The sequence below is a fragment of the Callorhinus ursinus genome, unplaced genomic scaffold (genome assembly GCF_003265705.2).
Source record: "Callorhinus ursinus isolate GAN/ISIS: 27379988/994484 unplaced genomic scaffold, GSC_fseal_2.0 scaffold3, whole genome shotgun sequence".
Taxonomy (NCBI): domain Eukaryota; kingdom Metazoa; phylum Chordata; class Mammalia; order Carnivora; family Otariidae; genus Callorhinus; species Callorhinus ursinus.
The window spans coordinates 55,062,720-55,075,322 of record NW_027397065.1 but is presented as its reverse complement, the minus strand read 5'-3'; positions in this window follow the sequence as shown (position 1 = coordinate 55,075,322).

The window sequence follows — 12,603 nt, the reverse complement described above, 5'->3', positions numbered from 1 at the left end:
AACAATTCCAGGACGAACACTGCCCTTCTCATTTTTATTTTCACGTTTTACTTAATCCATTACCTTCAGGCCCATTAAAGTATATACTATGGGTTAGTATTTAACTATGGGTTAAAATAGCAACTTGTACTGCTCTCAGGGGTTTCTCCAAGGTTCCTCAAGCATTTCCATGCTTTGCATGGAAAGCAAAAAATTCTAATTTACCTGGATCAAAGAAAGACCTGCCACCTTTCAAATATTGCCTTTCAATGGGACTTTTCCTGCATCCCAACTTAAAGCTGCTCCCCCAGCATCTCCCATCTCCCTTTTTGCTCTAGTTTATTTTCCTTTATAATATTTATTGCTTTCTAACAGGTTATATGTCCTTTTTGTTATTGACTGCTTCTCTCCACTAGAATATAAGTGGGACATGGATGTCTGTGTCTGTTTTATTTCTTGCTGTATCCTCAGCACCTAGACCAGTGCCTGCCTGTAAGAGTGCTCAATGAATATTTGTTCAAGGACTCTTATAAATGATCTTATACTGAAAACCACTGTGGATGTATAACATATGGTTCATAAACCTGAAAAAGAGTAAATAACACTGTGGACCTCTTTCAAGAACACATTTGTTGGAGGCAATAGTATGGTATAATTGTTAACCACATGGCATATGAACTCAGACTGTTGAGTTCAAGTTCCAGTTGTATGACTACTTGCTATGTTACCTTATCTAAATTTCTGTTTTCTTCCTGTGAAATGATGATGAGGATGGTATTAGGGCTTCCCCTGTCGGGTTGTTGTAAAGATTAAATGAAATACAGTTGACTCTTGAACAACATGGGTGTTCACGGTGCAAACCCCCATGCAGTCAAAAATCCACACAAAATTTTGACTCCCTCGAAATTTAATTACTAATAGTCTACTATTGACTAGCAGCCTTATGGATAACATACACAGTCAATTAACACCTATTTTGTTTGATATATGTATTATATACTGTATTCTTACAGTAAAGGAAGTTAGAGAAAACATCACGTTATTAAGAAAATCATAAGAAAAAGAAAATACATATACTGTACTTACTGAAAAAAATCCGCTTATAGGCAGGCCACGCCTGGCCCCAGGATGGTGATGCTCTGTAGCCAGTTGGCCTTGGCTTCCCAGAGGCAGCCGCTGGGCAGGCCCACAGGTGGGAACAGTGGATTGGAGGCACAACGCAGCTGGAGGTATACCACCAAACAATGGTGATTGGCAGCTGCAGCTCCACATGAGTGCAGCCTAGGGGCCAGGGCATGGCCACAGGGAGGGGTGTGACCCAGTGTAGCCCCCAGGCCCACAGATGCCTGAGGCTGGGGCATGGTGTTGGCGTGCAGGGCCACAGAGCCCCTTGCACAGCACCATCCTTGCCCTTAGGGCACATCTTTCCACTTCAGCCCAGTCTCCTGCACACCACTCCTAGGTGCTGGACCCAAGGGCACAAGCCTAACCTGCAGCTCTGACCTATTCCAGGGCCCCCAAGGTGGACCACCCCAAGTACTCAGATGGCAGCAGCATGACCTCTGTGCCAATCACCTTCAATTCAGTCCAGTGGAGACTGGGGTGAGCAGTTGTAAATGAATGCTTTGTGGCTTTTGCTGTCAACTCTTAAAACACACAAAAATTGTGTATAATTGGACCCACACAGTTCAAACAGATGTTGTTCAAGGGTTACCTGTACACATTGTGTGTATGACAGTATTGCTACCATTTCTGCTTATTTCTACTTAATGCAGTCTCAGTATGTGGCCAGGATGTATTTACAATAGCTTCTTTCATTCTGTAGGGCAAGTATTTTACTAGGTAATCTGCGAATCGTCACAGTGAGTGACAGCCTCCTATTCCTCATGTTTACCTCAACTGTCATACTAACCTGTACCTTCTGGGATCAATGATCAAACAGGAGGCCTCTTTCATGGTGTCCTTTATAGATTCAGAAAAGACTATACTTTCTTTCTAGTAATGACCTATCCCAAACCACCCCATCCCCCAAAGAAAAACAAAACAAAACCTGGAGTTATAGAATCTCACAGACAAAAGAAATTCCTTTTAGGAATGAAACCTTTTAGGTTTCACTGAGATCTTCTCTCTCACCAACTACTGCTCTTCCCACTCCCACCCCCAAACTGGATCCCTTCCAAAATCTCTCTGGAAAGGTGGTTATGCAACTTCTGTTTCATCTCTTGCAGCTGCCCTCCAGCTCTTTACAAAAGAGTGCATCTTATATATGCCCAGATTGTGTTGTTAGAAGGCTCTTGCTCACACTGAATTAAATCTAGCCACTGGCTTAGTTCTGACCTCCAGAATTACCCAGAGTAAGATAGCTCCACTTAACATTCATGTTCATATTTGAGGACAACCTAGATTTCTCTTCCTTGATGAAACATCCCTGGTCCTTGTGACCATTCCTCATATGGCCAAGTTTCCAGGTCCCTCTTCCTCTTGTCCACTTCCTTTAATTTTTTTCACTCCAATTATGATCCCCATGACATCCCCCCCAAACTGTAAATGTGGCATGACCTATACTGTGCCCTGGAATTCTACCATCCAGGATATGAAAAATCAGCATCTCTAAAGGGTATATGGGCTTATACAGACAGTTTTAGAAACTACATCACACTCTTGTCTCAGAGCAAGGTTGTCATCAAGTAAAATTCCCAAGTCTGTTTTGTGTGAGCTGCTATTAAGTCAGGTTTCTGGTTCCTTTATAAACAGGTCAGTACTCTGTTTCCTTCTGGTGGTCCAGAGATGGGCTGGACTCACATTTGATTTTCTTCTGACAAACTGTGTACTAAGTTCCAACCACAAGATTGTTTATTAGAAGCCCAAGCCATAGGTTTGGTGTCAGGAAAGATAAACCTGAGATAAATCTGAAGGAACTAAAAGGAAAGGTCTAAGTTAGCACAGAGAACTTATCAAGAATTGTTCGTGATCCTACAGTAATTTTACAGATTCTTTCATTTAGAAATATAAGTTCAAAACCTGTTATGTCTGGTCGTTCTTACCCTCAGATGCATGAATGTACTTCCGGAAGCCAATGACCTTTTTCAGAGGCATACAAAATTTAGTGCAATTATGTGTTATTGATGTTTTCTGGGGAGAGTATCCATAGATTTCATCACACTCATAAAAAGGGGCCCAAAACCAAAAAGAGATTAAGAACCACTATCAACCCCCTTTATTTTAGAAAGGGCATATTTGAGCCCTGGAGGTGTTAAAAAAATTGTCCAAGGTCACATTACTAATAGGTAGTAGAGTCTGAACTACAGTCAAGGTCCTTCAAATCCCTTCTCAAGCTCCTTTCATTGTCACATGCAATTGCAGGAAAGCATTACTAAGTAGAAGAAAAAAATATGTTATGTGTATTTGTATATATATGTATGTATGTATGTAAATGAATATGTGTATTTAATACATAGTGTTTTACATGTCTTAAAACATACTGCTCTATTATATTACTTTATATTTATATTCAAATATCATTGAAAAGATCTTAAGCATTGCTCATTGACCACAGACAGACACAGCTAAAAACATGGCAACTGACAAAGGGTAGGAAATAATGTCTTCTCATAGATGTCATGTAATAGCCTTCTTTGTGCTTTGCAACTGATGGCTTGGACATTGCAAACTTCAAAGTAAAATCTGTACTTCAAAAGATCAAAGGAATTCATACCAAAAGAGTATAAAAATAATCAGCTCTGTTTCACTTATGTATATAGCAGACAGGGCTGGGAACTATGAAAATAGATGTCACATTGTTCTAAGTCAAGGGTGGGTGCCTTTTCTACTGGGGAGGAATGAATAACAATCCGCTTGTATTTGCAATTTGCTAATTTAACAAGTGTTATTCAACAAGAGGGTAAATTTTATATTTTTTAGTTTTATTTTCATGCTGGTTTCAGTTTTTAAATAATGTATCAAGTTCCATTGTAAACCTCATGTTTCTGTTACCCATTTTGAAAAGTGTAAGCACCAGTAATAGTCTCTCATGGTAACTTAAGACATGTTGGACTTCAAAATACTAAGTTATAATATCACCCAATTTACAAAGGTTACAATGAAAATTAATATAAACAAAAATATGGAAAACCTGATTGAAGCCCAGAAATATAATAATTCTAACAATGGTAGCCTTTGTCTTTCAGGGTATACCTGAAACAATGTATATATAGAAATAATAATATCATTGGCATTTATCTTATCTTAGTCTATTATTCTTTCAGTGAGATCAGAATTATCCAATTCCTCAAAATGGGTTTCATTTTCAAAGGGATATTTACCACAAATAGTTATTTTTTTTAGTCCTTTTGATGCTGACTTGCACATATGTTCTAAGTTTCTGAAATATGAATGATCTTAGATCATATGGAGAATCACAGATGATCAGCAATGGAAAGAATGTTAGAGATTGATCATCCAAACCAAGGGCTTCCATTTTTACAGATGTGGCTGTTGAAATGCCAAGCAATTGCAGTCACAGTAGAAGTGACTTAAAGTCACAATAGGAGTGCCTCTCTCACTTAACTATCACTTCCAGTAATTTGTTTGGAGAATTTGTGCTTTTTGTCCCTTTAACCTAGGCTCTATAGAAAAAGCTTCATCAAAATTTAAACTACAGCTGCCCCTGGTCACTCATACTCTGGGTTTCAGGACACAGCAGGCAAGGAAATAAGTCATCATCCTGCAGGGGTATTTTATCCTAACCAGTAAGAGCTGCTGTTACACAATGAGGGCAGGAAAGAATGGGTTCGTCACCCAGCCATCCTGGTCATCTCTTAACATTCTTCAGTGCAATTGTGATGATAAATGGACAAGTGTATCAGCAATAGCCTGCAAGAAGCATGGTAACCTGGGGTTCAGACCTTTCAGGGAGGAGAGTCTGGGTCACCCTACCAGTTAATCCACCGAAACCAGCAGGGAGGCAAGCCAAGGATAAGAGGAATCTAGAATGAATAGTAAAAAGGGAAAAGCTAGCAGTTGGATCCACTGCAATGGCAGAGACATCAATCAGAATCTCAAAGGAGGCATTCTCAAAATTCATATGAACCAGGTGTATCTGAATAGTTCAAGGGATGGACTTTGATGAAATACCTAGATCATTCTTCAGGACTGAAGCACCTGTTTCTCCAATTTCTGCCACTGCAAGCCAGGTCTTCTCCAGAGATTGCCCTTAAGGGAGGAGACCCAACTTGCTCAAATGTAAGCCCTCCTTCTCAAAAGCAGCACACATTCAACAAGTGGTTTGCAGAACAGTATAAAGACCCAGTCGCCCCTTACTCAAGTCAGAGCTGCTCTGCAGAATCATCCCAGGTTACGTGCCCCAGTGGACTGGCTGAGGCCTTTGTTGAAACTTCACTGCAGTCCAATTTCTTCCTCTTCCCTGCACTACTTCATTTATTTCTGCCGATTCTGACTCCACTCCTCACTAAATCTCCTTTCTGAGGAAACTAACTTTCAAAAGTCACCAACCTGGTTAGTACTAGAAAAACACTAAATACAGGTTTTCTGATGCCCAGGCAAGTCAATATAAAGCCCCTTTCCCTTTATAATGTCTCCAAATTGAATTTGAAATCTGGAGTTTTGTGCTCATGCATACAAAATTATACACTGTATAATTTTATCGGAAGTCTAAGTAACCTGAATATCTCAGACAGATGTATGCTCAATACACAGTTGACCACTCCTAATGGAAAAAAAAAGAGTAGAGGATCCTCTGCACTGGAGTGAGATGCTGTTGGGAGAGAAGCAGAGAGGAGTTAAGGAATCTGCATGGAGCCAAAGGACCATAACTAGATTTAAATAATCTCCACTTGAATGATGGAAATTTGATTGAAGTTGACAAAGTAAAAGGATCTAGTTTTGAGTAAATTTATCTAAAAACTTTCAGGTAGAGTGCTTAATTTCCTAATGAATGTGTTTATGCCTATGTTCAGTTAAAATACATATATGCATGCACACACAAGCACACACTACACAGCTAAATGTCTCAAGTATTTGTTTCATTTATTCTAAACAACAAAAATGTGTCTTAATCTAGCACAGGAATCAAGGTATCTGAGATGTTAGAGGTTCATCTTTTTTAAGCATTTCCTGTCATAAAGTTCCTCTACCTAGTATTTTAAAACATTTATATTCAATACTTAGTCAAGCAGGGTTCTTCAAGAGTTTTGATAGTATGGTGACCACTTCCAATAAATGATTGATCTTGTTTATTTCTTTTAATGAGATATAAGAAAAAAGTGGGATTTTTTTTTAATAAACAATAATAATTTCAGCCCCTCTGGTTAAAAATGTTCCACTTCTTCATCCTGTATTTTTTACACTTAATGGTAAGACTCTGGTCACACTGGACAATTAATAAGTGTTTGAGAACTTATTTAGAAATGATTGATGTTTCTTTTTTTCCCACATTTTCTCTTGCAAACAGATCCATCAAGTTTAGGCAGATGAACGGGGTGAAATTTAGAGATGAATGTAAAGAAAAATTAAGCTATTAGTTCTTTTTTAAGATGGGAAATTAAAACAGAATTTAAATATTTTATCTTTATTCACAGAACAAGTCAGGATTATGAGGGTCCCAAACACAGTAGCACACAGATGGAGACAAGATACAGAAGACTGAAAAAGCCAAACATTTTAATCCTGTACATCAGTCCGTACAGACACACGCTGCTTCTCCTGCATGGGTAAGTCTCTTGCCCCTGACCAAAATCACTATAAATTGAGGAGTTAAACTAGGAGAGAGGCTGGTAATATGCAGGAGTGAGAAGAAAAGGGATAGAATGAAGTCTGTGTTACAATATAAACATGCAACCTGAAATACTTTTAAGTTTTAATGTAAGTCAATGGAGCTCATCATCAACTGTATAATATGAATACCTGAATAAGAATATTACAGAAAGATAAATAGAACTTTTCAACTTAGTGCTTCTTCAGGATAGAAATGTGAGCAAAGTGTCTTATATGCATGTATGTTTGGGACAGAGGGGTAGTTTATCAGCAGGAAATGGAATGGGAAGGCTGAAGAAAAAAGTACAAGTATAAACAACAAAGCCACTTAAAGAATTGACTGAGTGCAATGGTTAATTTTATTTGTCAGTTTGACTGGTCCACACTGTACCAGATATTTGGTTAAACATTATTCTAGGTGTGTCTGTGAGGGTATTTACAGATGAGATTAACACTTGAATTGGTGGACTGAGTAGAACAGATTTCCCTTACCAAAGTGGGTGGGCATCATGCAATCTGTTGGGAGACCCGAATAGAACAAAAGGAGTAAGGGAGCATTTACTCTCTGTCTCACTGTTTTTGAGCTGAGAATTTGGTCTTCTGCCCTTGGACTCAGACTCAGACTAGAAATTACTCCATTGGCTTTTTTGCTTCTCAGGGCTTTGAACTGAGATTGGAACTATACCCTTAGCTCTCCTGTGTCTCATCTGGACTTTTCAGCCTCTATAATTACATGAACCACAAATTCCTTGCAATAAATCTATGTATGTCTCTATATATCCATATACACATACATAAATATGTAGAGATAGAACTGCCCATAAATGTATATATACATATCTCATTGTTATATATATGTATGTAAATTATACAGATAATTTACATATATATAAAATGTATTAAATATCTAATTATATATACCCTATTGGCTCTGTCTCTATGGAGAAACTGACTAATACACTGAAGGAACAGGAAGGAGAAAAGAGGTGATCCAAGATAGAGGGTCTGAAATACAAGAGGTAGGGAACCTGTTAGAATAAAGGCCAAGTACCCAAGAGTCAGATCACAGGCACTTCAGCAAACTGGTGAACAGGTGCAGCTGAGCTTATAAGAATATAACCCTACCAAAACCCAAATCCATGTGGTCCAGGCCAAGAGAGGTGTTGTCTTCAAATAAGCATGAGTGAAATGGGAGTTCCATTTACTTACATCTTTACTTGCATCTCTCAAAAGCACTTAAAGAATTCTAGAGCATTGTATACTCACAGCTGTTTCTATTAAAGTCTGGTCCTCACATTTGTTTAGTCCTCAGAAACTCTCAGCTACTTTACATTCTTCCTTCCCAGGCAAATTCTTACCAACCAATTACCAATCACTTCTGACCAGAATCTTCCTCCATAAAATATTCATCCACACCAGGAGTTATTTTTCTCGAGAGAACCTCAAATCTAGTTATGTAAGGGGGATAGAGAGTGTTGTTAATCTTCTAATCATTAGTAATGTGGTCTACTACTAGTTTATTTTTTTAATATTTTACTTATTTATTTGAGAGAGAGAATGAGAGAGAGAGAGCATGAGAGGGAAGAGGGTGAGAAGGAGAAGCAGACTCTGCTGAGCAGGGAGCCTGATGCGGGACTCGATCCCAGGACTCCAGGATCATGACCTGAGCCGAAGGCAGTCGCTTAACCAACTGAGCCACCCAGGCGCCCCTAGGTCTACTACTAGTTTTGACTAAGTTGTAGTGGGGACTCAGAAGATAAGACCTTATTCCTTTTGAGAAATCCTCATCAACCAAGGTCAATTAAGCTCTAATGGCCTAAGGCATCCATTGTACGTGATGAATTAAGTTATCTCCTATGCATCAGGAATGGTACCAACAACTTTCATCCTTGGAAGAATTACAAAAATCATCACTCAAATCATTGTCTGTACAGCTTAATTCTCTTATGGAACTGGTTGAGAAAGACTGCTTCATAGAGCGGATTAAGGTTAAAAGCAGTAAGTTCTCTATAAGATCCATATGATCAGGAGTTATGACTATCAAGTTCTCCCAATCCTGAGTACCTGACGCAGTGCACAGCATTCTGTAAAAACTTGTTGCACGGATGAATGAATGACTCAGAACTTGTGGTCCTATCCAGATACACCTAAGCCCTAAGAGTCAGGGTCTTAAAGTAAATGAAGAGCAGAGAGCACCTGACAAAAATTCATTTGTACTTTAACCTGTGCCTAGCAATTTATTAGTGACACCTTGCTTGTATTAAACCATGACTACATTGTACTCCATTATTCCTTCTCTCTGCAGAGAGGCTTAGTTGTGTACCTGAATAGTATGAGCTGAAAGAGGTTTGCTTTCGATATATACATGTCCTATTTTTATCCTGGAACTTATAACACTGTGGTGGAAACAAGGTCAATGCTTAGCATTGTAACATTTCTAGACCACTCACTGCTTGCTGTTTAACCCCAGCTATCAACAGCTTCCAGCAAAACTTCCTGTTGTTTAATTTGTCAGATGCAGTCTGATAAGAGCAAGGTGAGGAGTCAGGGTGGGCCATGCTCTGCTTCTCATTTCTCATAAATAGGGATCCATCTGCATACACCATGCAGTGGTATATAAAACAAACCACAATGAAATTGTCAAGGAGTTGTGGCAATCTTTTAATGTTCTGTATTTTGCAAAATTCTCTCACCATATTTTGGAGTCGAGACAGTATTTTCTTCTTACTCTACTCCTATGTTCCAACTAGCCTGTAGATCTTGGACCTTTAAGATAACATGGGCCTGCAAAGTTAGCACACCTGGGTTCTTGATTAGATTCAACAACATCTGTAATTGTAGAAATAGAACATTAAATAAAAGGAAGGTCATAAACAATGGGATCCTGGAAGGCAGCCAGGCCCTCAGTCTTGAAAAAAGTACTTACCACAGCATAATGCTAATAGCTGGACACAGGTGGAGGACAAAAGGCCCAAGTTACCCAGCCAACCTGAAAGTTCAAGTAGGGGGATGTATTCAGACTTTCTGGAAAGTTCTGCTTCTGTGTGGAAAAAAAACCACTTATTTTCAAAGCGCGGAATAGACTACAGCTTAACAAATGAGTTCCAGCTGTTTAAAATTAGACTACTAAAATAATTCCAGGGGCACCTGGGTGGCTCAGATGGTTAAGCATCTGCCTTCGGCTCAGATCATGATCCCAGGGCCCTGGGATCGAGCCCCACATCGGGCTCCCTGGCGGGGAGCCTGTTTCTCCCTCTCCCTCTACTGCTCCCCCTGCTTGTGCTCTCTTGCTCTCTCTGTCAAATAAATAAATAAAGTCTTTTAAAACAATATAAATAAATAAAAAATAAAATAATTCCATATAAGCATATTACCTAGGAATATATCATTTTCATTAAGTTGGGACCTGGATGATTCATTCATTTAAGGTACCAGTCTCCAAATTGAAGCCTAAGATAATTAATAAGTGTTAATAAGTATACTGTTTGTAACAATCCTATCTCCATTACTTAAATTGCCCCTAACACTCAAAGTTGTATATTTTTTAAAAAACAAAATGCTTAAACCACTATCCAGAAGACACTAATCACACTAAAACTATTTAACTCATGGGAAAGCAACAGAGTATAAACTGGAAGAATTCTGCACAAGGATGCAGGAAACCTGTGTGATGATCTCTGTTTTACCACTTGTCAGTCACATGAACTTGGGCAACTCTTTACCTCAGTTGTCCAACTATGATATGGAGATGATGTGTATGATGATAAAACATCATGGTTGCTAAAAAACAAGCAAACAAAAACATCATGTTGCTTGAAGTCCATTCTAGCTAAATAATTCCATGACTTTTCTGCTATAAATTGTATTTTTAATATATGTCTAAAAATTATTTTTAATATATTCCTAAAAATCAAACATAGGCACATGTAACTTGGTCCCTTAAATTGGTGGGTGTTTTCTCCATAATGTGCCTTATACTTCTTCCTAGGCCTTCTTAATCCTGCTTAATGTGATAAAGTAACAAGGTCTTTTCTGGTTTTTCTTTTCCCGGTCTTAGAGTCTGTTCTTATGGGGATATTGGTCCCTTTTAATTACTAAACCCACCACTCTTGTTTCTTTCTTTCACGTATCAGTTCATATTATGATAATTCATGTGAATTTAGAGGAGTATTCAAACAAAGGAATATTTTGTAAGTTCTAATTATTTGTCAGATAGTTTACAAAATGATGCAAATATTATATGTTAAATACTAGTAGTTAGACATTCATTACATAAAAACACCATAAAATATGTACAATGCACATAGCCCCTCCTGAGCAGAGTGACTAAAAGAAATTTCTTCTTTAAAAAAAATGTCATTGTCGAGGGGGCGGAGCAAGATGGCGGAGGAGTAGGAGACTTAGATTTCGTCTGGTCTCAGGAATTCAGCTGAATAGGGATCAAACCATTCTGAACACCTACGAACTCAACAGGAGATCGAACAGGAGAGTAGCAACAACTCTCTGAACAGAGAAGCGGCCACTTACTGGAAGGTAGGGCGTGCGGAGAAGTGAATCCGAGGCAATATTCGGGAGGATAGACGGCGAGGGAGGGGCCTCCGCCGGCCGCTTCTGGCAAGTGATAGAGCCGCGGAGCACAAAATCGGACCTTTTAGAAGTTGGCTCGGCGGAGGGACGTCGCTGCAGTGGCTAAGCGGGGGGTGCAATCCTCCCGGGACAGTGTGGTCTCAGGACCCTTGGGGTCACAGAGAGACCGGGGGTGCCTGAGTGCGCCAGAGCTCCCAGGTATCAGAGCGGGGAAGCCGGCTGCAGAGACGGAGCAGAGTCGCGGGCTCTCAGCTCGGGGTTGCCATAAACTGTGATCTGCGGCCCAGTCGGGGCACGGCTCCCCCAGCAGGGACCCAACAAGCAGCAGATCCGGGGAGACTCCCCTTCCTTCCCGGGGAGGAGCGGTGAGGGAACGCACTGCAGGGATCTGCTGGGTTTGGAGACTCCGTGCGTGGTCGGGTGCCAGAGATAGCAACGCTCGATCACAGGCCGGGTGAGCACGGAGTGCGGCCGGAGACCGGGGACACGGGAGTGACTGCTTTTCTCTGGGGGCACACTGAGGAGCGGGGCCCCGAGTTCTCAGCTCCTCCGGGTGGAGATTGGGAGGCCACCATTTCTGCCCTGGTCCTCCAAAGCTGTACCGAAAGCTTGCAGGGAACAAAAGCTCCTGAGAGCAAACCGGAGCAGCTTCCTTAGCCCGGACCGACAAGGGCGGGGCAATTCCGCCTCCGGCAAAGACATTTGGAAACCACGGCAACAGGCCCCTCCCCCAGAAGATCAGCACAAACAGCCAGCAAGCCAAGACCAAGTTGATCAATCAAGGAGAATGGGAGAACTCCAGCGCTAGGGGAATACTGCACATAGATTCATGGCTTTTTTTTTTTTTTTTAACCATGATTCATTATTTCATCAAAGTTAATTTTTGTTGACTGTTTTTTTTTTATTTTTCTTTTTCCCTTTTTCAACCAACATCTTATCAATCCCTTTTTTAAAAAAAAAACAAAAACATTTTTTATTTTTTATTTTTAGAGTCATATTTTATCCCTTCATAGTAGTTACCCTTATTTTTGGCATATATATATAAGTTGTTCTCTCTTTAAAATTTTGAGGTACAGTTTCTTCTAACAGATCAAAATATACCCTAAATCACTAGTGTATGGCTTTGTTCTAGTCTCCTGCCTGATCACATTCTCTCCCTTTTTCCATTTTTTTTTCTTTTTTTTCTTAAATCTTCTTTCTTTTTTCAAACAACTTATCTTACCAAGTCCTTTTATAAAATCTTTTATAATTTTCATCTTTACAGTC